The 25,227-nt window shown below is 36.0% G+C and overlaps 1 protein-coding gene across 3 annotated transcripts in view; it reads right to left on the reverse strand.

Moving 5' to 3' along the window:
• Window positions 1-25,227, reverse strand: part of sema6cb (semaphorin 6Cb) — a 166,803-nt gene that overhangs the window by 138,132 nt on the left and 3,444 nt on the right. The window lies entirely within an intron of this gene.

The raw sequence follows: 25,227 nt of genomic DNA on the forward strand, positions 1-25,227 counted from the left end.
TCCGGGTCCATCACCACTCTGTCTCCATGGCAACGGCTGCCAGGGCTGAACGGGCAGTTTTATGCGAGTCCAAACACAAGCGGGTACATGTGAGGGTATGGCCGGACACATGCAGAGCACAAAGACACTAAAGAGCTCTCCATAACAGAGATAGCCCCGTCTCCAAGCTCCCTTTTTCTCTCAGCTTCCTCTCTGAACACTGCCAAAAGCGCAGAGATGGAGAGCGAACGAGCGAGAATGAAAGAGAGAGGGAGTCAAAGACAGAGCTGTCTCTGTGAGACTGAATGGGGTTGTAGGAGAGACTTCATGCTGCATATACCGCAGAATCAGAATGTTAATGCGGGCAGACGGCGAGGAGAGAACATCCTCTCTGTCTAAATGTCATCTCCTGTAACAAGGTAACACGGGTAAGCGCTGTGGATTCGGCCAGGTGATGGATACAGGCTTTTATTTATTTCCTTCTTCCTCCCTGCTCGCTTTCACGCAATTATTCCTTCTTGCCCTCTTCAATCTCTCCATCCTCCTTTCCATCTCTGCCAGCTCCTTCCCTCTCTTTCTCTCTCTCTCTCTCTCTCTTCCTCTATAAGTCCGCTCCCCTCCGTGTGATCTATGGCTTCATTTCCAGCAGGTCTTTCTGCCAGAATAAGATTACAATCTGTGCAATTGAGCAGAAACTCGATGGATTTGGTCCAAAAAAGGAGTAAGAAAGGAACGTACAAGAAAATGTCTTCCTTTTTTCTCATTTCTGGAGTTGATGTTCAAAATCTAAAATTGACACAAACCGAGAAAGTATAAGGTTAAGGTATATGTATTAGCCCGATATCACTATGTAAAAAAAACTTACTTTAAAATGTAATTTATTTCTGTAATTGCAAAGCTACATCTTCAGCTTTGTCACATGATCCTTCAGAAATCATTCTAATATGTGGATTCTTATTATTACCAATGTTGAAAACACTTTTGCACTTGATGCAGTTTTTGCAGGATTCAAGTTCAAAAGCATCCTTTTTATTAGTTAAATAGCATTTATTTGAAACAGAAATCTTCTGAAATAATGTAAAAGTCTTTACAGTGAACAGTGTACATATTTGAAGAGTGTATAATTATCCAGAAATATATAATAACCCCAAAAACAGGCATTTCCTTATTGCTATTTAATAAATTAACACTTTTACTTGTATATATTAATATAAATATATAGAAATTAATAAATCGTTAATATCTTAAATAACAATGTTGTATTGACTATTAATGGGTGATTTTTATCATCTTGATATTGAGCATTAGAAACTTATTTAAAATACATTAAAAATATTACTGACCGGCAGTGTATAATCACCCATATATAGGCATTTCCATATGGTTATTTACTACATTAACTTTTTTTTTTACTTTTATATACATATATATATTTATAAATGTAAATATACAGAAATTAATAATGGTTAATTTATTAAACTACAGTGTTATAATATTACATAACCTATTTATGGGTGATTGTCGTCATCTTGACTTGTTTGAGAAACCTGCTGTGTATTTTCACATTACTCTAGATTTGTAAAATAAAATAAAATAAACTTTTGAACAGTGTATAATTATCCAGATATATATAATCACTCATAAATAAACATTTCCATATTGTTATTTAATACATTGACTTCTTTCTTTTACTTGCATATATACAAATATATTAATAAACAAATATACAGAAATTAATAAAGGGTTAATATATTAAACTACAATGTTGTAATGACTATTTATGGGTAATTTTCATCATATTGATTTGTTTGAAAAACCTGCTCTGTATTTTCACATTACTGTAGATTCATAAAATAAAATAATTTAAATGGTGTATAATTATCCAGAAATATATAATCACTCATAAATATACGTTTCCATATTGTTATTAAATACATTAACTCTTTCTTTAACTTGCATGTATACAAAAATATTTATAAACAAATATACAGAAATTAATAAGGGGTTAATATATTAAACTACAATGTTGTAATGACTATCTATGGGTGATTTTCATTATCTTGATTTGTTTGAGAAACCTGCTCTGTATTTTCGCATTACTCTAAATTTTTACTGTGAACAACAGAGCTATCCTGATTTGTTTATCCACACAAACACATCTACTTTGGATAAAAGTTTCTGCTGAATGTCTAAATATATAAATATCCAAGTTCATATAGCAAAATCTTACTCATTTCTACCTCATTGCATAACCGGCCAGACCTAGAGACATTCAGACGAGACAGGATGATAACAACATAACAGAGACAGGTATGCAGACATAAAATGAGTTTTAAAAAAAGCAACGAATAAGCAGATAGACAGGCGGAGATATGGAAAGAGGCGACATTGGTATACGGAGCAGGCGTACGAGTGGGGGAGTGGGGGGCGTACGAGCACTCTGGCCTTTCAAATGGCTCGTTATCGTTCTTTGCAAAAGGGCAGAGACACAGATAAATGCAATATCATTAACGCAGAACACACACATAACACGCGCTACCTTTAGCGGTTACCACGGATACAGCTGTTCCGTCAGCATCTTGGCCCGATTACAAAAGCTCAAATTCGCACAAACGGTGGATATTTGCTAATCATTCGAAAACAGGCTGTGCTTAAAAGGTTTTAAATTAAAAGGAGACCATGTCAATATGTTCGATTTTGACCACAAAGCCTTTAAACTACTTTAAAGCCGGTAAAATTTGCATTCTGTCTGTGTTAAGTCACCCGACTAAACCGCCTCACAGAAAGGAAACAGGTAAAGAAGTCTGCTTGTCCTCTCAGATGTACTGGGTTACGGCGAGAACCGCAGGGGCTTTAATGCAAGCTAACAGCCAGCGGATAGGTGGAAGTACAGAATGACTGCAGGCCTCTGTCACACCAATTACATCCAGGCAGACATTTCTCACCTCCCTCAAGCAAAGGCCTGCAGCTGTGCACAACACAGCCCTGAGAAAAGACATTCACAGTCTACACAAAAAGCCATAGAGAAGTTCAGAGAAAGAGAAACTTAGGACCAAGTGTGTTGAGAAAGTTTCTTTCGAAACTCTGGAAACTGTTTTCTAGGGCTGGGTAAAAAAAATATTAGTTTGTTGCTTTTAATCAATTCTTATTTTTACGAAACTATCTTGAATCCCAAGAATTAATTAGTCTAGCTTATTTTCAGTTAACTTTAACAGAACTGAACATTTTAGTGCTCCTGCCATCTAATGAAATCGTAATAAGCTTTGTGCCTTGTTACTTTTGATATTAAACAGTCTCAGATTTCAAATTCTGTTTATTTTATTACAGTATTCAAACAATAAATGTGTTTTGGTGCATTTAAACTTGAACTTAAATGACGTGAACTGATTTGCTGCTCTACTTTAACCAGTTTCAGCACAAAATAAAAATGAATGAACATCCGAAGGTATGTTAAAGAAAGAGTACAACTTACTGAAATCCATATCCCGTCTCACATAATTAAATAAGGCTCATTCAGTGTTTCAACTATGGGAAGACATCAATATTAGCTTGTAAACAATAAGTAACATCACATTTACCTCAGAAAAAAAAAACATTCAGTGACAATAAACTTGCTAGTCAGGTAGAAAAATAAACTCTAGAGAGGAGCATTTTGCTAAATATATGCATCATATAACATATTCCATTATAAATTTCCTGTACAGCTGCTTATATTGTGAAAAGCGCTATACAAATAAACTAGGATTAAATTGAATTTCTATAATGTTTAATTTATCTTTGAATAAATTTGTCACGTTTTTTATGACAGCCACGGTTTAAATGTTAATATATATATATATTATATATATATATATATATATATATATATATATATATATATATATATATATATATATAAAAAAACAAATTGGAGTAGAAATATTATTATACAACTGTAACTTTTTTTATTATAAAAAAAACATCATTTAAGTGTCTATATTATAGTAATATAGCAGCAACTGACTCTCATGTATATTTTAGATCTTTAGTTAAGTTTTTTGTTCCTTGAGAAATCTGGCATGTACTGTACCTGATATATATTCAAAATAATCAATATTCAAAATCTAATCAAAAGCTTGTGAATCAGAATCAAATCGAATCGTGAAATTTGTGTCAAAACCCAGCCCTACTGTTTGCTATTTGTATAGATTTTAAAATGTAATTTATTCCAGCGATGACAAAGCTAAATTTTTCAGCAGCCATTTTCCAGACTTTAGTGTTCATCAGACAGAAATCATTATAACATGCTGATGCTAATTTTCAGGATTCTCTGATGATTTTTTATTTTTATTTAAAAGAAAAGCATTTACTAGAAATAGAATTTTTGTAAAAAAAAAAAAAAATTATGTTGAAATAATATTTCACAATATTACTTTTTTTTTGTAACAATGTAACAGTCCTCCTCTTGCTAAATAAAAGTATTAATTTCTATTAACATTTCAATGATAGTGTATATTAAATATCTAATTATTTTAGTAGATTAAAAACATTTTCACTAGAAAAAAAATGTGCATTGCTAAAATACTGACATGACTCACTGAAATAAATAGATTTGCTCAAATGAATCATACTTCACTGCTTCTTGGGAGACAGGGACATTCTATGTCTCATATTTAATTGCACTAAATCGCCACTTGTTGGGGAAAAAATAGCTTGATTCCGGAACAGCTACACCATTTTGAAATGCCTGACTACCGATAAATGTAGTTAAGTAGTGTCGCTACTTCCAGTTAACCCAGCACTAGTCTCAAGTAGTCCGACTTTTCACCACTGCATAAAATCTGCCCACTTCGCTGCTTATTATGGACAGAAATCGGCCATTTAGCCAGAAAGCGACTGTGTGAATGACATGTAAAGAGACCATTCACAGTTCATTATGGTTGTGTATGTTGTTAAGGGGCAGGTAAGTCTGAAATCCATGACACTAGTATAATAAACTGGAAAATGTAGTCAAATAATGTCAGTCTGTAACGGCTGTGAGGAAAACACAGCAAAAAATAGTGATTTTCTGTCCATCCAAAGTAATAAACAAAAATGTTTTACAGACACAACAGCAGGATATCCACTAGCTCTGCTTTACCTGCTACTTAAACATAGGCAATCTAACATGATTTTTAGCTCTGTGTGCACAACATGCACCAGACAGTCAGTTAAGCATGCATATGATCGTGACATAGAAATGTCACACTCCAGGGTGCATGACACCACAAGCTAATGATCATCTCTAGACATCTCAAAGACACACAGGTATGCAGAACAAACAACAATCTGAGGACCCACTGAGATTAAACTTCATCCAAGATCACTGTTACACAGCAACAATTCTCACAATCTATGATCCAGAACTCTGATCATCTGAGATTATGTGGTGAGGAATGAGAACAGTAATCTTTAGAGATCAGAGGCTTCAGCCAGCATCTGGGAATGTTTGCTATTTGTTACTGCTTGTGTAACATAAGGAGAAAAATAACGATTTTCCTTTTTGTGATGATGAACTAATGAATTGTCTGAATCTCTTAAATCACCAGCATTTGAGATCATTCACATAAGAGAGCAAACCAGCACTGGTTAAGTTCACACAACATATAATGTGACTGTCGGTTCTGTTTAAGGTGATACATATTTATATTCACACACAGTTCAGATTAAAAACAAAGCGAAGTGCCTCCCTAAGTAAAAGTGCAGAATATATCAAATAAAAAAATAAAAAAATAAATATTGCAATATTTTTTTTTATTTTAATATACTTTCAAATATAATTTATTCCTGTAATGCAAAGCTGATTTTTCATTAGCTGTTACTCCAGTCTTAAGTGTCACTTGATCCTTCAGAAATCATTCTAATATGCTGATTTATTATTAGAATTATCAATGTTGGAAACAGTTGTGCTGCCAAATATTTTTTTGGAACCTGTGATATATATATTTTTTTAATTCTTTGATGAATAACAAGTTAAAAAGAACAGCCATTATTCAAAATATAAATCGTTTCTAACAGTGTAAAATCTACGCAATCACTTTTTATGAATTTAACACATCTTTGGTGAATAAAAGTATTAATTTATTTCAAAAAAAAAAAAAGAAAGAATAAAAATGGACTGGCCCTTAAACCTTTGAACAGTAGAGTATATTATTAGAAAACCTTTCTATTTAAAAAAAAATGCTGTTCTTTTTAACCTTTTATTGATCAAAGAATCCAGAAAAAAAAAATATCACACGTTCCAAAAAAATATTAAGCAGCCCAACGGTTTTCTACATTGATAATAAATCAGCACATTAGAATGATTTCTGAAGGATCACGTGACACTGAAGACTGAAGAGAAATAAATTACATTTTAAAAGATATTCACATAGAAAACTGTTATTTTAAATTGAAATAATATTTCACAATATTACTTTTTTTTCTGTATTTTTGATTAAATAAATGCAGCCTTGATGAGCATAAGAACATCATTAAACTTTTGAGCAACAGTGTATATATACAGAAAGTATGTATTATGTATTTTATATTTGCTAGAAGTATTTATAATTTTCTTTAAATAGAAAGTTATGCAACAAGCTGAAAATTATATAGCAATTATAATTTAAATTCATAAACGGTTTTACTGAAAAATGATAGTATAATTTGTGAAACGCTACTCATCCATTTCCATAAGTTGTTGTACGAACAGGACAATTCCAGTCGTACACCTGTTAGCAGATACGGTTGTCGACCTCAAACACTGCCTGTGCGAACGAGCCAACGAAATGACAAATTATGATTTCACATCTGCATCTCCTCTGGAGAGCGTACAGATGACTACTTATTCCAACCGGGGCCCAAAAATCTCATTACAGAACGAGCTACGGTGTACTTTGGAAATCCTTCAGACATCTGTTGAAACATCCAGCAGACCTTTGCGTGTGTGCTTTAGCACATCTTCATCTCATCGGCCTTCTTCAGAGTAAAAGCGCGATGATGAAAAGGACAAAAATGAAACACCTCCACAAAACATCTTCACAGCTATTTGAGCGATTCGGTGAAGTGCGCGGTTGATGGGAGATAATTAGTATTTACTGTGAATAAGTGAGGATGCCATTAGCAGGTCTTTGTCTATAAGACCTTGTCAGTGAATGCCACGAGCTCCGGCATGCGCGACTCAACTTTGAGCCGCGTGCAAGGGGGTAATCGGCGATAAGGCACACTGACAACACGATGGCGAAGAGAGCGGAGAGTGACTTGCTTTTCTCTCAGTTGACAAGACTGATTTAAATATCAAAACAGAATGTAAAATGGTAATTAAAACCCAATTACTCCGTACGCGGCTGAAAAGTCAATTAGAGACTTCAGAGGCTCGGAGAAGACAGATGCCAAGGTGAGGGCGAGGGGAGATGGTGCCCAGGCCCTCCGGCAAACCTGACAAGTAAGAACACACCTGGGACAGCTACAGAAAGGCCCAAACATCATCCACAGTGGGAGAGCCGGCAAGAAAAGACTTTGAGACTTTCTCGAGCGGCCGGGATCTGGGATGGGAAGAAAAAGAGGCTGTCAACTCCATCATGACCCATCTATAAATGATGAGCAATTTGCATTAAGAGACATTCAATTAAGACCAAAGAGAGGGAAAAGGAGGTGCGGAGAGACAGAGGGAGTCTGTAACGGTGGGAGAGAGAGAATTACAAAGCTAGGAATTTAAGTGGGCTCCATCCAGCATTCCAGTGATGCCCCTTCTCATTGATCCTTCATTAGTTATTTATGTGGCGGTAATGAGGGCTGAATATGAGGGGAGAGAGTGTGGGTGGTGGTGCTAGACCAGGTTTTTGATCACTCGTATTTAGTTCCAGAAGAGACGGCTGGTGTTAAAACAGAGCTAGAACAGCACTGACAGCCCCACGCTTGGGTTTGGATTAGCTTAACTAACATAAAGCAAAAATGGGTTTTGCAACACATGCAGAAAAATCCAGCTTGTTAAATGCACAGGGAGATGTGAGAAAGTTCAAACTTGCTTTCCACTGGACTACCCAAGTGCTCTAACAGTATTTAACCTTGCATTATAAATATTCAGCAGCTCATATGAATATTCATCCTTTTCAAAGGTGATTGGTGATTGATATTCATCTCAAACATTGTGTATTCTCAACTTTGATCTTATGTTTAGTATGAATATTACAAAAATGCTAATTAACTTAAGGTGTGGTGACATTAGCAAATTTTTGGCAAAATTTGAAAAGGTCAACTGGCAATACTGTAGTGACGTATGAATCACAAATCACACAGAAGTCTCTTGGCAAATAAGCAGCTTGTTGTTCTCGAAAGAACAACTGAACCCGGTGTGAAATGTGCATCAGGAAATCTTTCCCGAAATCCCGTTTGCATGGATTCCTATTGAAATTACTGGATTTACGCTGCAAAACTTCTCCGAACAACGGTAAATCTTCAGCATTCAATATTAACTGTGATTGGTCTTACATGAACTTATTCATTGCATGTTTCAATAAATTTCTCTCATCCTTTCTTACCGCATCTAGGTATAGTTTAAGTATAAGTTTTAATACAAAATTGGTAAAATATTTAAATACATACACTGTAAAAAATTATTGAATTTAACGGTAAAAGACTGTACAAATGCTACAGTAAAAACCTGTTAAATGGTTAAGTTCCCGTACTATATACGGTGAAAAACTGCATTGGACACTGCAATGTAATTTTACGGTAGTATACCATTTTCAGTAGTGAAAATAAGTGAAAAGAGCATTTCTTTTGACTTTCCCAGAAATCCCTGCATTACATTTCACATTTAATGTTTTTTTTTTTGTTGCTGTTGTTGAAATAACTATGTTTCTTATCAGTTTTGTAAATTATGCTTGTATGTTACATCTAAGATTATTAAATGTTTATTGCATTATTTTAGTTTCATGTGTGTTACCATGATGGTGTTTAATGTTTGTGTAAATGACAATGTGCACCGTCTATACATGTTAGTATCTAAAAGCTTCTTGTGACGGGGTTTGATTCATCATGTGACTCATCACCTGCTTTTGGTGGTTTTCAGTGTATTACAAAGGTACAGAACAGATTTCAGTACTTCAATAGTTTGGTATACTAAAATTATATCAGTTAATGAAATTACGGTATTTAAATGTAAATTTCAGTTAAAACCGTAAAAACCTAAAATTTTGCTACCGTATTTTTTAAAGGTAAAATCCCTGCAACCACAGCTGCTGTTTTTTTTTTTTATACCATAAATTTGACGGAACTTTTTTTTACAGTATATAAATATAACTATAGGATAAAACTTTGATACTTTCTAATTCTGGCAATGCAAATTTAGTAATTCTCAGAAAAGCTAGGGAAAAATACTGAGATCAGGACATTAGAACATATCATCTTCAAACCTATATTCATCATGTGTGCACCCTGGAAGTCTTTTGGCTAACCTTCATTCCATTCAGCAAGGAGCTTATTGACATGTCTGGTTGTATGCACAATAATTTTATTTGGGCTTTTATTTTAGCTGACATGTCTGGTTTGACACGTCCAGTTAGAATCACAAAATGTTTTTTTTATTATTTTTATGCTTTTATTCACATGAGTGATGCAAAAACATCCCTCGAGTAATCTAAAGCTAGTAACGTGATGCGACTATTTGCTTCGCTTTTGGTGTACACACACCTTTAGACTTTAGACCTTTAAAAAAAGTGATTGTTTTATGAGATTTTGGAGGTGACAATGGCAAGTTGAAGTGCCATATTCACACTAGGCCTTGGGAATATCATTTCCATATCAGGCCCTGGCCAATAAACATTAATGCCAAAAATAGCCCCTACCAAGAAAGCCCCGTCATCACTGTGATTTTTCAGAAAACTCCAGGGACAAAAAGAAAACACACAATCACACGCTAGCTTTTGTTTACCCTCTGCATTTTTCCCAAGATCTAAGACGCGCTAGGGTTGTGGGAACACGCACGCTGCTATCTTTAAGTAGCCCAAACAGCTGACAGTTTACTGACGCCTGAAGCACAATGACATTAGCAGCCATTTACACAGCAAGGCGAGGAAAGCTGTGAGAGACAGAATCGCAGATTCAGACGTTTACACGTTAGCATCTCCCTCACCCCCTCTGAGAAAGAGCTTCTGATGCTGAAGTTTGGTCCAAACAACCTAACAAGTTCTGATTGTCATATTGCTGAGGGATTTTTATTTAAACATCTGGCATTGATTATTGGCTTACAATAAGATCCCTCTGAATCACTGAAACCACATTCAGAGTTAGTCATGGACAGATCCTGGCCAGAGTCAACAAATATATAAATGCTAATGGGTTTTTGCTAAGTAGTCAACATGAGTTAGCTGCCACCGAGAATGAACAGGTTGTCGTCAACACATTGTTTGCGAGTTTTTAGCTTTTTTCCCCTTTTATTCTGTTCTCGTAATGTGAAAAACAACTACTTCGCTTTGGTCACCTGATTTATTGAACAATATATCTAATGAATTATTCCACTGGATCACACCAGGAATATCTTTTCTCTTTCAAGCCCTCAGTCACCTCTGTCTTCTGGTCTATTTTTTACAGAAGCGCTTTAAAACTTTATTTTCCTCTCTCTCTTTTTTTCCTTTCTGATTCATATTAGCATCCTTTACTGTGGCAATGTTTCTAAAGTAGGAGAACAACAGAAAGACGCAAAGCTTTTTGAATTATCTGTCAGTATTTTAACGTTGCTTTCTATTTTCCTCAGGTAAGACTGATCGAATCTTTAACCGACCACACTGGAGGCGCATCAGAATGCAAGCTAAAGCGTATTTAGATACCATCCGATACGAAATGCATATCAATGCCAGGTAGAGTGAGGAGTGAGAGTGACGCAGACTTATCGAACCTGGCATGCTGATTGGCTCAACAGAAGACACACTTGCACTCTCTTTCTCTTTACACACAGAACAAACGCAACACAACTATGACCTCCTCTGGCATTTCCAGCTCCTCTGAGAGTTTGTGTGTGTTTGAGGAGAATAAAAGCCTACAGGTCAAACTGCTGTCTGACAAAATCATAAACTCAGCAGCCGAGCTCCCCTAAAGCACTGCCTTTAAAACATCATAAACACTGTCATTAAACCGCCATCGAAATAGTGCCAAGCTAAGTTCACCATGTAACAGTGCTTTAAAAGTGTTTTAAAGTTTCGTGCAACACAAAAAACCTGTCTATTTTGCTGGCAATTATTATACAGTGCCTTGCGAAATTATTCATACTCCATTTTTCACATTTTGTTATGTTGCTGCCTTATGTTAAACTACTTGAAATTACTTTTTTTCCCACATCAATCTACACTCCCTACTCAATAATGGCAAAGCAAAAAATAGGTTTTTAACATTTGTGCAAATTTATTAAAAATAAAAAACTGAAAAGATCCCGTTGCATAAGTATTCATACCCTTTTCTGGGACACTCGAAATGTAGCTCAGGAGCATTCACATTGTTTCTAGATGTTACTACACTTCGAGTGGAGTTACACTGTGGCAAATTCATTTGAATGAGTATGCCTTAGAAAAGCACACACCTCTCAGAAAAGGTCTAACAGCTGAAAATGCATATCAGAGCAAAAACCAAGTCCTGAGGTCAAGATAACTGTCTGTAGAGCTCAGTGACAGACTTGCGTTAAGGCAATGATCTAGGGAAGAGTTCAAAAAAAATATGCTGCATTGAAGGTTCACAGAAGCATGTAGCCTCCAGTATCCATAATGGAAGACGATTGGAACAACTAGGACTCTAGAAAATGTCTGCCAGCCCCCATCCAAGCTGACATATCTTGAGAGGTGAAAAGGTGAGGCAAAGAATGGCAGATAATTGCCAAATGCAGATGTGCAAAGCTTGTCACATCATACCCAAAAAGACTTGAGGCTGTAAAGGTGCTTCAACTATGTATGAGTTAAGGGTATGAATACTCATGCAATGTACTTATTTCAGTGTTTTATTTTTAATAAATTTGTAAAATTTGCAAATCTGGTTTTTGCTTTGTCATTATTATGGTGTATGGAGTGTAAATTGACGTGGGGAAAAACTAATTTAAAGCAGTTTAACATAATGCTGCAACAAAACGTGAAAAAAAATGAAGGGGTATGAATACTTTTGCAAGGCACTGTAGATATGGATACACAAATTATGTCTGATATAGATAAGCCAATAAAATTGAACTAATAACTGATTAATGGCTGATTCAAATTCTATAGTATTTTAAAATGTTATTACAGATAAAAAATAAAAAATTTTTTAAAAATCTATATGGGACCATTACAGTGTGCATCACCACATGGCTGTTGTTAAAATAAACAGTCAATGTAGCAAACCGGAAATATTTATGCAGCGTTTTATTTTTGGTAAAACACTGCATATCAACTTGTTTGCATAAAAGCACAATGTAAGCCTGACGTTGCAGTTATGCTGCTTCACTTATGCTGTGAAGCGGTTCTAATGCTATGCTGTCAATCTGTGATGGCGAGTCAGTCTCACCCCGGCGTTCACTTCCATTTCTCTCTGATGGACGTGTGAACGCCGCTTGCTCACCGCTAAATGGAAGTAATTGATTACCGTGTTCTGTCTGTCCGCCGGCTGCTCCTCAGAGTCAAGGGCAGATCGACAGTATAGACACAGGGCTGTGGGAGAAAGGGAGGAAAGGGGTGCCGGCCTGCACACGTGGCCCTGCAGGAAACACAATGTGCTCAGTGCCCAGAGCAGGAGCCTCAGGGCAGGTGAGATCACCACTGCTCTTTCACACAGACTCCAGTATTGTGCAATCGCCGCCGCAGGCAATTTTTCCCCCATTACCGTACAGCAAAAATGCTTTACATCAACAACTCTGCAGCGTCTCGGGTCCACACTGTACATCTACTCAAACGGATCTGAGGCCAACAACAGCAGACTACTTAGTGGCTATGAAACGCTGACCGAAACCATTTGCTAAGGCTTTTGAATTTTTCAAAAGTTTGTGGTACTAAAATACCGAGGTTATTTCTGCTGCCTGCACGTTATGCAACTCAAGCACAATTGAGCAACATATGTTGAAAAATACTGACAATATCACGCATATCATTTAAATCTGAATAATAGAAGGTTAAATGAAAAGAATATTTTTTGGGTCCTATCTTTTATATAACAATATGATATTTTAATGTATTTGGTCTTGGTGGAATAGATCTGCTATTGCTGCTGCAAATCAAGTACAGGAACTTGCTACTGCCTAAACATACACCAATACACTGCTGTAAATATTTAGAACATACTGCTGCTGCACAAATAGCGTATATAATAACCTGTAGCAGATCTATACAGGTGGAGCTGGGGAGGTGGAGGGTTGTAGAGGAACTTAAATGTAAAGCAGCAAGCTCATTGGCTGTGTATGCAACATAAACCAATCAGCTTGTGCCAAGTAGTTCAATGCAGTGAATATCATCAGTTTGTTTTAACGACCCATCAGAACGTAAAATTAATGCAATTCATACATTCAATGTCATGAATACATCTTATATAATGACAATGTTTTAAAAAACTTTTCAAAGACAAATAAAAAAAAATGTCAGGGTGATGCAACTGTCCTTCTAGGTGAAAAATAAGTGCACTTTCGTAATGGATTTGAAATGCTTGATTTTCACGCACTAATTTTGTACTTAATATGTGACCCTGGACCACAAAACCAGTCATAAAGGTTCAATTTAAAATCAACAACTATTTGAAAATCTGTAAATCTAAGGGTGCAAAAAAAATATTGAGAAAATATTGAGAAAATCGCCTTTAAAGTAGTCCAAATGAAGCTCTTAGCAATGCATATTACTAGTTAAAAATTAAGGTAGGAAATTTTTCTAAATATCTTCATGGAACATGATCTTTGCTTTGTGTTACTTTTTTCAGAATTGTTTGATGAAAAAAAGTTCAAAAGAACAGCATTTATTTATTTGTCTTATGTATCTTTATTCACCTTGTTGAATAAAAGTATTCAAAATTTTTAAAAGGTACATTTCGAAGACCTTTTTATATATTAAAAAAACTCACTTTGAATTTGTGGACCTTCTTTTATTTCATTACCCAACTTGACTTGCCAAGTGAAAAGCCAATTTAGACCTACTATATGAGGCTTCAAGCGCCGTCAAACAGCAGAAGTCTTTAACTACGCCTAAGAAGTTAGATTGACTTTTAAAGAGACTTTCACAAACAAAACTTTATTTACCAAGAGCTCACAGAGGAACATTCAGGTTTCTCAGCCTGACTAAATATTTCCCTCTATCCCAACTCTAAATAGACTCACAAAGGAGGTGATGTTCTCTACTCCTGGCATTGAGTGCCAAACTCCACATTAAAACCTCCTGCACCACTGTCTGACAGGGCAATTAGAGTGCAATGGAACCGGTGCTCTCCAGTCCAGAAAAAAAAAAAAAAATACAGTCTCCATGGTAACACAGATGGTGGTCCACAGTTTTGAGCTTTTCAATTTGAGACACTTTTGTCAAAAGCATCAAGCTTCAGAAGGCACCTCTGGACTTAAAAGAGACAGAAATATCTCTCGAGCCTCGAACGTCTGTCCTAAGGCCATCATTACAACGGGCGTGAGTCGGTGTAGCTCTAAACAGGTAATAAATGCTTTGGGATTGTGGGTAATAGAGGCCGCAGGCTTCACTTACTCTAAACGCAGGTTTCAGAAACAATCGTGAAGAGATCATCGTATATTTGTAGGTGGAAACAGCTTGAGAATCAGGTCTGAATCAGATCTGAATCAAACAGGAGGTAAATCATGAGTGAAAGAATGAAGTATCCCGTTGACATCTGGCCTTAGCGATGAAGGATCTGAATGAGCGTACAACTTTAGATGTTGCCCAAAAGGCACACACAGGTGATCCGAAAGGAAAGAACCCTTCAGCAAAATGTTAAACCATCCAGATAAAGAGATTTCTTCCCGTTCATCTATTAAGCCTATTATTCATCCATTCTTCCATTCATCTCGATCTGTATCAGTCCGGCCACTCCGCCTCGGATCGGCCATCGAAGTCATCTATATCCAACAACAGAAACAGAAAGATAAACATATCCCATAACACCAAGATGAAAGCAAAGATATCCTACAACATCCCAAACGGAGGATGAGCTCCCATACACTCACGCACAGTCGATATTATCGAACATGCTGCGGTCTTTGTGGTGGGAGATTTAGTGACATTACCTACCAGTGACAGGCCTCATCGTGAGGTCATTCATCACCGTCGCGTGTGCGGGTCGACTGGCACGCGACCCATGATTGCAAAAAGACGCTCAATCACACTTTGGTGTAGCGATCACACGAAAAATCAATTCACCTGTGTACATTTGTGTACGTGTGTCGACTATTGAAGCCGGCATATCGCTTCTCCATGTCCTTGAGGTACCAGATTCGCAGATGATTACAAATGGACATGAATATAAGCTCTCGCGCACAAGCTGCAATTTCCGAAATACATTTCAGTCAAGGTCTTGGTCCCAAGTGGCTAATTTCCTGCAAACTTCTTAGCATTAGTCGCTTGGAATATGAGGAAGAGGAAGAGAAAGGCTGCTTTGTTCTCCATCATACCGAAAAGCAATTAATACAGTAATCCTGTCCCAGCAGGCCTTGGAGGGGAGGGCTGTATGTAAATGACCTGAAACAGGAAAGTGAGTGAGATGAAGTAAATTAGCTTCAGGCTGAGGGTAATAAATAAATATCCATGCTGATTAAAAACTCACTAATACGTCTCTCCAATGCAGGTCAGCTACATTCGTTGGGCAGAGGGGGGGAAAAAATGAAAGTCTAATTTCCTTTTCTCAAGGTGACCTTTCATGTCCAATAAAAAGATGTATAACAATTTCTTCGGGCTTCAGACACTGCACATACACATTCATTAAGCCTTCAAATGTGCTGACAATGAAGAAGGCAGCTTGAAATAAAGATTCATAACTAATGTTCTTCTTATTAAAAAATCTCTTCTGCTATGACTTGCTGGATTACACCATTTATCTTCTGGATGTGTCCTTCTACTCTACCAGTGCTGGGGATATAATTTGAAGTGTAGTTTAAGGTACAAATAAGAATTCATTTTCTGATCATTTACTCACCCCAATGTCATTCAAGATGTTCATGTCTTACTTTCTTCAGTCGAAAAGAAATTAGGGTTTTTGAGGAAAACATTCCAAGATTTTACTCCATATAGTGGACTTCAATGGGAGTCAACAGGTTGAAGGTCTTAAATGCAGCATCAAAGAGATCTACACTATCTATTTTAACCACAAATGCTCGCCTTGCACTAGCTCAACTTCACGCATTACGTAGTCATGTTGGAAAGGTCAAGCGTCACATAAGCGGAAGTACCAACCAGTTTTTTTTTTTGTTTTTTTTTTGGGTGACCAATCGTTTCGCTAGATATGAGATATAAGACCCTTATTCCTTGGCAAGGATTGTGTAGAGACCTTTAAAGCTGCATTGAAACTGCAATTTGGACCTTCATCCCATTGGATCAAATCCTGTAATATTTTCCTTTCAACTGAAGAAAGAAATACATGAACATCTTGGATGATAGGGGTGAGTAAATTATCAGGAAATTGTAAATCTGGAAGTGAACTAATCCTATACGTTCGAGTAAAACAAATTGGCCAAGCAGCAGTATTGCCTAAACATTATTACTTTGTAAGATTATTGACCAAAAATGATCATATTACATTGTATTACTACAAAAAGAATGGAAAAATATTATGAAAAGCCTGCAAAGAAATTCAAATCTAAACTAGTGTATTTAAATTAATCATTTAAGTGAATTGATTCACAAATTTGATTGCTACCGCAAAAAGTTGACATCTGTTTTTCTTTATGCAAATTGGATAAAGTATTTAAATACTTTTAGCAGCAACACCCTTAATTTACACTGAATGCCAACACAAAATTAACACTTAGTTAACACCATCAACAAACACACTTAATATCATCAATACAATTAAAAAGCATCACAATTTACTAGAGCTGTGAAACGATTAGTCACGATTAATCGATTCAAAATAAAAGCTTATGTTTGCATACTATATGTGACCCTGGACCACAAAAGTAGCCATAAGGATACATTTTTTCCATAGGATAGGACACTATTTGGCTGAGATACAACAACTAGAAAATCTGAAATCTGAGTGTGCAAAATAAACAAAATATTGAGAAAATCACCTTTAAAATTGTCCAAAAATTAAGTTTTGATATATTTATGGTAGAAAATTTACAAAAATATCTTAATTGAACAATCTTTACTTATTTTTTTCTAATGATTTTTGGCATAAATGAAAAAATTATGATTTTGACCCATATAATGTATTTTTGGCAACTGCTACAAATATACCTGTGCTACTTAAGACTGGTTTTGTGGTCCAGGGTTACATATGTGTACTGTGTATATTTATTATGTATATACAAATGCACACACACACACACACACACACACACACACACACACACACATACATATACATATATATATATATATATATATATATATATATATTATATATATATACTGTATTTTAAGAAATATTTATATGTATTGTATGTAAAAACTTGTATATAATTTATATTATATACAAATATAAATATAAATATTTGACATACAAATCTAACATATTTTCCTTAACATATACATGCATGTGTGTATTTATATATACATAATAAACATGCACATTAATGCAGATTATTCGTGACTAATCGTTTTGCAACTCTACAATTTTCCTACCAGAAAAAAGGTGGCCAACAGAAGAGTTTAAATAAATATAACATTTAAGAATATTCTAATAAATATTCTAATATTATTTTGTACATAGCAACAAAAAAAAGACCAAAAACTAATCAATGATTCATGTTAAAGAACCAGTGAAATTATTAACTGACTGATTATTAACTGCTTTTTCAAAAATCATAAAGCATGTTTGTGCACATTTGTACACTTTGATGTGCATGCACAATATTTTTATAATCACAAAAAAAACGCAGTAAAAACTGTAGCATGATATCACATCACACTGCTACTACTGGTACAAAACTTTTCCAAGCTACTCAAAAATGTACAAGTTTGTTACTTCCGCACAACTGGCTCATTCAGGAACAAAACAAAATTTTCTTTGGAGGAGGAATTCAGGCATGATAAAAAGTTGATGTGGGAACCAGAATGAGCTTGTGAAACGCACTTCACTCACTTAATCAGTGGCCTTGCCCTGTGCTGTCAATATGGCTGATCACACCGGTTTTTCCACATTACGCTAACAACTTCATGAGCTCTGCTGAGCACAGTATTAATCTCCGGCGAAACCCCGCTTTACACCCTGATCGATACACGCTGTCTGTCCTGCCTGCGGCACGTCGACTGTGGGAACCACTTTTTTTTTTTTGGAAGCCGGTCAAAACTTTCACCACGCATTTCACACACATGAGATCGAAGCGAACACCCGCTATTTTTAAGATGTAGCACCCTTAAAGAGAAACAATGTAGCCAAAGTGAGAATAAATGGAAGAGAATAAAAGTGAAGAAAACTTATCAGAGGCAGCCAGCTTGGCAGAACAAAAGTACATTGCAAAACAACAGGTAGGAAAGCGCAGAAAAACAGCAGTCGTGTTGCACAGCTTAAACAAGGAGTCATTTCACCTCAACATAAAACTGCATGTGGGCGTTTGTAATGTAACATGCTATTTTGCAACCAGACCTGCAATTAGAGCACAGAAGCTTAACCAAGTTTGCCACTTGTGTTTTTTTTTTTTTGTAAGAAAGTGCTTTTCTCACTCTTTCAGAAAGGTACGGGACTAATCCAGCTCGCTGGGAGGCCACTTAAGCTAATTGGCAGTTTTTGTGGGCATGGGTTGGTACTCAAAATAGCCAAGACCACCTTTCTTCTCATCTTGTATAAATGGCTCCTTCACCACCATCATCTCCTTATTGCAATCAAGCCTTTAAATAAGCCAGGCCTCCCCCACAAAGACGGCGAAGTGCTCTGTTAAATTAGAGTAATGAGACAAATGACTTGAGAGCAAATGAAGGAGAAAGCAAGTGAGGAAGGAATTATAAGAGAAGGAAAGGATCCGAGTACGTCACATTCACTGTCACGCACCTACTGTGTCTCAATCCGCTCCCTAGTTCAGTAGTGTGCCGCTCAGGGAGTCAGCCGTTTTTGAGGCCGTCCCATAGTCCAAATCAGACCAATGCAGAGAAATGTACACGCCTCAGAAATTCCCAGAATGCATCCACCGTGACACTAGCAAAAATATTTACTTACTAGAAATGTCACCATTCATAGTTTTTAAAGTTGTTCCATTTGTGATCTTTCATCCTTATTCACTAAAATGCATGATAGGTAAACAATCAAGCAAACCTTTAAAATATTATAAAAGAATTTGTGTTTTAGTTGAAGATAAAAGACTAGGGCTGAAACATTGTTAAAATTCTAGCCGATACAGATAAGCCAATAATTATTTCCATGTCATGGCTGATAAATGCTAAAAGGCTCATATTAGACTATTTATATCATTATGAATGAATAAATTAAATTAATTACAATGCTAAATTAATTACTATGCTTACTTTAATGCTACAATTTAAGTACACTTAAAAGTTTTGGACAATACCAAAGAGCTGCTAATTATTTTCATAAGTCAATATCCAATGAATGTCTGATATTAAGAGTAAATAAATAAAATCATTTTAATGATTAAAGTTAATGCAGGCACCACAACATTATTTTGTACACTTAGGAATTCATATTTATAGATTTAAGTTTTAAGTTTTATATTTTTAGGTTTTAAAAGGTTTAAATTATTAGTATTCATATTACATATTAATATTCTAATATTGGATAACCAATTGAACAAGCAATATTAGCACCAATATACTGTGCATCCTTAAAACTCCCAAATCTTTATGTATGCTGTGTAATTTTGCCATTATTTATTTAGCAATAAGTTTGTGCTTTGCTGTTTGAAATGTTTAAATGTCTAAATTGTCATTATTTATTAAAAAAAAAAAATACACACACAAGAAAAGCAAATTTTTCATAAGCTTCATACAGCTCCATTTAAAGGGATAGTTCACCCAAAAATGAAAATTCTGTCATTAATTACTCTGTCAAACCCTAAAGTCCTTCGTTCATCTTCAGAACGCAAATTAAGAAATTATGAAATCTGAGAGCTTTCTGACCCTGCATAGGTAGCAACTACTACATTCAAGGCCTAGAAATGTAGTAAAGACAATAGTCCATGTGACATTGGTGGTTTAAATGTAATTTTATGAAGCTAAAATTTCATAAAATTTCTTTACTTTACGTGCAAAGAAAACAAAAATAAAGACTTTATTCAATGATTTCTTCTCTTCCGGATCAGTCTGTCGCCATTCGTGAGAGTACCACGTCAAAGCTCTCAGATTTCATTAAAAATATCCTAATTTGTGTTTCCAAGATGAATGAAGGTCTTACAGGTTTGTAACGACATGAGGGTGAGTAATTAACGACAAAAAAGCAATCGAGCATCAGTGTCCCAAACTTTAGTGTATTAAGAGTCTTGCTATTACTTAAATTTGTTCACGATGTCCTGAATCACGTCATAGGGAATTAGGGAAAATGAAACACAAGCAGTCTTCAGTTAGACTTTGACTCAGCTAGAGTCCATTGCGTGACTGAGGGCAAGAGTAAAGTTAATGAGCAAGAGTTGTTTACTTCAAACTTTTTTAAAAAGTATGCCAACTTAAATTCCCAAGGTGCCTTCTCCGTCTGAGGTAAATCACAGTAGGGCGGTTCACATCTCCTAAGCGAGCCAAAGCTTTGTCACTGCAGTCGCCCGTTAAGCTAATTGCTTTTATAGAATGTGAATGGTGATGAGATGTCTTCTCTTTCTGTCTTTGTTGGGACAGACAGATCTGGCATCTAAAGGGCTGAGGCTCAATTCTTCAATGCTTTCAGCCAAGGTTACATGTCATTGGCAAATCTGAGTCTGTAAAACAGAATACAGCAAGTCCATGAGCTCAGACAGCAAACTACGCCAAGAACAGGGAAAATAAAAAGGGTAAGAGGGAGAGAATTAGACATTGTGCCGTAATAATGAAGTTTCTAACAATATGAAACATTATACGAGAGATATTTCTAGATCTGTTTTGCTTTGTAGTCTATTCTGTCTGTGATTAGGGAAGACAAGGTGGAATCTGATCCCAGGCCTGCTGTATTTTCTATGAACACAGCGCCTGCATCCCTCAGAGACGTCTTGAAGCAAGGCTTTTCTCTTCATTTACATTTTCGTGCAAGACAACAAATGTCATCCTCAAGGATCTCTGCATAAAACAGCCTGTATTAACCTCATTCGTTTCATTCTCATGAATTTGCCACTCCTTTGTGTTTGTGAATCTCACAGCAGCAGTTGTGGAGTCCCTGCCTCCCTGAGCACAACACGAGTTCAAACATCGGCATCACAGTGCATCCTCGGGTCCAAAAACTAACTTTCCTTTTGGCCAGGTATTAAAGGTGAACAAGTTCCTGGTTACACAAGAGTTACAGTTTGATGAAACAAGATGTGTTATCATATGTATTACCTCAGGCGAAACAAGGTTAGTCTAAAAATAAACAAACCTAGGGGTTTTCACACATGATCCGGGTACTCAAACTCTGGCAGTCATGAGGGATATACAGATTTGAATCTGTGTCAGTGTAATATAACATAGTAAAACAAAGGGTTGTGCAATAATGACAAAAAAATTATAACTCTATACTTTCTGGAATTTTTTCAATAATGATAATAAGACGATATTTTGCTAAACAAGCTATTGTACTGGTATTTTGGCAGGTTTGGGATTCCCATATACAGCTGACTTCCTAAGTTTAATATTTTTCATATTCTGTGCAGGATTTACATAAATTATCTTTTTTAATTAGTTTCAATTGACTTTGCCCTTTTATGGGCATTTTTACCTTTATTAGGTCAAATATATGCATCATCTTTTGTGTTAAATTCTTAAATGTAATCAATAAATTCAAATCGTAAGACACTATAGGGCTGTTGCCAATCAAATTAAATTAGTATCAACAAAATTGGTGTTTGCAATGCAGAGGTGGCACAGAATCTGCATCTAAAGTGGCATTTAGATGCATTTACAAAGACTGTTTAATGCAGGACACGAATTAACCTGCAGTTACAAATGCATAATTAATGTTTTGATGCTTTAGAACAAAACCTTGAATACTGATATTTGAAATTATTTAAAAAAACATACTTTAAATATAAAGCTAAAAGTGCCAGTAGGTGGCAGCAAATCACTGCATGAGCGAGTCCCTACAAGCATTTCCATTACAGATTTGCGCAAAACTTTTGCAATGTTTTATAAATAAATCAATTTTACGATAAAAACTGTTGGAAATGACGGCGTTTCCACTAGCTGATGTTACACGACTAAAACATTTTTTTTTCCTCTCGTGAGAAGTCCTGGCGATAGATGTTGGTTGGTTTACGTATGTCGAAGTGTAATAAAGGGGTCATCCAAGTTTTAATGACAAGGAAAGCCCCTTATTCATGCACTGTGTAGTCAATGCTTCTGTAAGCGGCCACATATAAGGTGTTTTTTTAAGGTTATAGTACATTAAAAAAACAATCATGTTACTCTTCTATATGCAAGGTGACCTGTAAATGCGAAAAAGCCATTTCCATTGCAATTTTGTGAAATCTTCCATTTCAAATTCCCTGAAAAACCACCCTAATGCCAGCGTAATAACTTTTTTGCGATATATCGGAGTTTTTGCGAAATGGACGCATTTTCATTAGGCGTATTTTCAATTTGGCAATTTGAAGGGTAATGGAAACGCAGCTATTGTGTCATTCATCCGCTTCTTTCAAACAGCTGACTGATTCAATAACGAAACAACGTCATGTGTTCCTCAGAATAGCAAACCAATTACACTGTAGCTTTCTTTTGGAACTAAGTTTATTGTCGAAATACAGCAAAAATATGAACTATTGTGTCTAAAATGTAAGTCATATAAAACTAACTTCTTGTTCATCGAACTATTCATCAAATCAATATCACATTTGCAATCGTGCTAATCTTCGGGAAAAAAACGTCATGCTTCAAACGTAAATTTTAACTATATCAGATGATAGAAATATAAAGACAAAAGTCATCCGGGGACATTTTCGCTCCCTTATCTTGAATTTTGGGTGAATCCTAAAAGCATTTTAATAGACTAAATCATGCAGTAGTCTAACCTACATCTCGTAGTGTATGCACTACCTGGGTGTTTTTGTTTGTTTTTTCCAATATACCCAATAATGTTAATGTTCAAACAACAATTGCAATATATATTTAAATATATTAAAATAGATGATCGTTATTTTAATAACATTTGACATCACTGCCGTTTTATCAGATTTTTTGACCAAATAAATGCATTACTATTATAGCGCCTAAATATCTGCTCGAAAATGTAACTCAATTTTGTGAGGTTTTCATTTGAAACAAGAAAAAAATATTTGCCCGAGTGATAAGAAAAATACATTTAATTCCACAAAATCTGATCTAGTAAAAAAAAGTCATCTACACCTTCCGGATTTTCGTAGCTTTAGCCTACAGTTGGTTCACCCTCTGCCAATGATAGAAAGTACACAACAAAGAAAAGACTTCTGACTCTTACAGAAACAGTAAAATGTCTTTTATGACACATAACTGCATAGAGGGGCATGAGAGGGTTGTGTTCAAAGCCCTGCCTTGTGCTGACAGACATAAAGAGAGAGTAGACATTCATAATTCAAAGAAGGGTGGTGGTGGTGGAGGGGGTTAATCCCTCTCCATCTGCCTAACAGCACCTCTCCCTCCCTCAGCACAGGCCTCAGATCCACCTGCACTGAACCAGGGGCTCTCAGCTAAAGATTTGGGCTGACCTGAACGAAGAATCCCTGCAGACTCCGCCTCCCTGTCTTCCAAATCGCCATTGCCTGACTTTGAAGTTTCCAGAAGGAGAGACTCCGAGGGGCCTGCAATCTCACCAGCATGGCTGTTGTCAGGATTAAGGGACACAGATGAGCCAGGAGGTGCTTCCTGGCTCCAAATGTGCAAGCTTTTTCCCCCAACGCCAGCGCTGATGGATTAACAGACAAACTAAAGGCAGCAGAAAAAACACACACAACGCACAAACAAAGTGTAATGTGGCACCGGGTCCAAAGAAACCAATTTGTGAATAAGAACAGAAGGAGGGGAGGGAAGGACGCTGCTTTGGTCCATGACTTTCCTTTTCTTTTCCTCCTCCTGCTACTCTGCTTGTTCTTTAATGCCATTTTCAGTTCTGCACACTAAAAAAAGGAATAAACTCATTGAGCTCTTTATAAAGCTTATGAAGGAATATTCTGTTTGTGCGGAATTTGCACATTTCTGTATTATTGACCCCAAAGCAATGGCCTATTCAGAGAACAAAACGGTTGCAACATTTCAAACAAAATGCCATATTGCTCAATAGGAAACCAAATGAAAATTTCATTGAGTGAAACTGGCTAACACAGACTCTCATCCCCCCTGAGGAAAAAGTAAATGCCCCTTAAATCAAATATCTGGCTAGACAACATTAAACAAATATAACGGCAATCAAACACCACCTGTAATTTGATATGAGCCTGTTTCTTTTCAGTCCTTCAGATGTCAACTTGACTGTTTTGGATTACTGTCCTGCTGTATCACACAATTACCCTTAAACTTCAATTCATGATCAGATGTTCTGACAATCTCTTAAAGACTTATCTAGTATACGAGTGAATATAAGCTAGTTTCGACGATAACAAGTCACAGACAATGCCACTGTAGGCATCACTTTATGACAGGACAATGCGGTATTTGCCATTTACATGTTCACTCATCTGACCAGAGAATTAAACAAGGTCTTAGGACCATCACATGCTTTTTAATAAACATGATGTGAGCTTTGATGTTGTTCATGGTGTGAAAGTTTTGCCCTTGCTACTTTTGCTTTAAAGTCCATTTTTCACAGTGCCTTTCCTATTGCGAAGCCATGAACCGTCACCTTCGCTGATGCAAGAGAAGCCTGTAGTTCTTTGAAAGTTTTTTCTGTGATAATTTGAAGCTTTCCGGATGAGGTGCCACCGTGCCCTTTGAGAAATTCGGACCACTTTTGGGAATATTCACCACTAAGAGTTTCTGACTCCAATTTAGATTCTGTTGATTTCAAAGACTAAGGGGGCAA

This window comes from Garra rufa, chromosome 9 (assembly GCF_049309525.1).
Source record: "Garra rufa chromosome 9, GarRuf1.0, whole genome shotgun sequence".
Classification (NCBI taxonomy): Eukaryota; Metazoa; Chordata; class Actinopteri; order Cypriniformes; family Cyprinidae; genus Garra; species Garra rufa.